This window comes from Montipora foliosa, chromosome 8, assembly GCF_036669935.1.
Source record: "Montipora foliosa isolate CH-2021 chromosome 8, ASM3666993v2, whole genome shotgun sequence".
Taxonomy (NCBI): Eukaryota; Metazoa; Cnidaria; class Anthozoa; order Scleractinia; family Acroporidae; genus Montipora; species Montipora foliosa.
Window position 1 is genome coordinate 14,275,853 of NC_090876.1, and position 1,354 is coordinate 14,277,206.

The following is a 1,354-nucleotide window of genomic DNA, read 5'->3' on the forward strand; positions in this document are numbered from 1 at the left end:
TTGCGAGCTATTCCTCCACTTGAAGAAACGAGACATAAAATGATGACATATCTTCTTGATCGCCATGACAACTCAAGAGACAAGAGATTCACTCCATATTATGACGTCGTGTTTGTTCTCGATTCATCCGAGTCGATATCCAGGGCCGACTTCAATGTCAGTGTAAGTGTTGCGAAGAGCCTGGTGACAAGGTTTGAGCCTGACTCACGATTCGCTGCAATAACATTTGGTGCCAATGCATCTGTAAGCTTCAATTTCAAGTCACCCAAGGTAAGCAAAAGAATCAACACAGGAACTGTTCTAATAGCAAAAGGTCGCCAATTGTAGCCCGTACCAGGCTTTCAGATTAGAGAACTTAAGCAACGACAACGGCGGAGACGGCAATGAGAACTTCACAAATTTACATAATTACTGGGCAGTTTGCACGCCTTGCACGTGCATTTTTCGCTTTTGTCCATTTCTTTGCCGTCGCCAGCAAAACAACAACGTAAAATAGCCAAATTTGAGGTTTTAGGAAGAACCTCAGCAATCGAGGATAAATTATAATTTTCTCGCCTAAATTAAGCGCCGTTCCGACCAATGTAATTTTTGAGGAACTACCACAACCTTGTCATATTCAAAAGGTTGAAATAGTCACCAAGTCATGATTACAATAACGCGAATTTATATTTTGAGATGACGTTCTCGTTGCCGTTGCCGTCGCATCGTTGTTGCTTAAGTTTTCTACTGTGGGATGTGCGGGAAATCAAAGCTGAACTCCGCGCGCCGATGGAGCGCGCGCGGAGCACAAAGATTAAGGTCCCATGGATACGAGAAATGTTGGTTTTAGCTATGACGTCATTCGCGACCGTCCGTACTACGTCCACCCCTCCATGTATGCCAATGTGACCTCAGTTAGACTAAGTGAAGGGGTTCATGTGGTTTGCATGTGCAAACATAATTGCTTTTTCTGGACTGTTCGAAATGATTTTTCACGGAAAAACCTCTGCTAAAGGATGGAAAAAATCTCAGGGAAATGCTTCCAAGCAATTTTAGAACGGCAGCTGGAAAACAACATCGAGGAATTGAGGTTAGGAATTGATGGTTAGATAAACATTTGCGTTAGAGCCATGATTTTTAAATGCAACGAACTACTTCGTGGCCGTCTTTTTGGCGTTGATAAAATGAGGTATTCTAAGCCACATTGCTATAAATAATTAAGTCCAGAAAAGTTAATTAGTTTCATAGGTCTTTGCGGATCCATGTTTTCAACCGAACGCAAATGAGATAAATAACCCGGAAGCTCCGCATTCAGGCTTGGCTAAGTCTATATATTAGCAGACGTGCGGCCAAAACAATAAAAACTGGGGACTGG

At 42.5% G+C, this 1,354-nt stretch overlaps 1 pseudogene; it reads right to left on the minus strand.

Moving 5' to 3' along the window:
• The window catches only part of LOC138013213 (broad substrate specificity ATP-binding cassette transporter ABCG2-like), an 18,743-nt pseudogene continuing 17,389 nt past the window's right edge, over positions 1 to 1,354 (minus strand).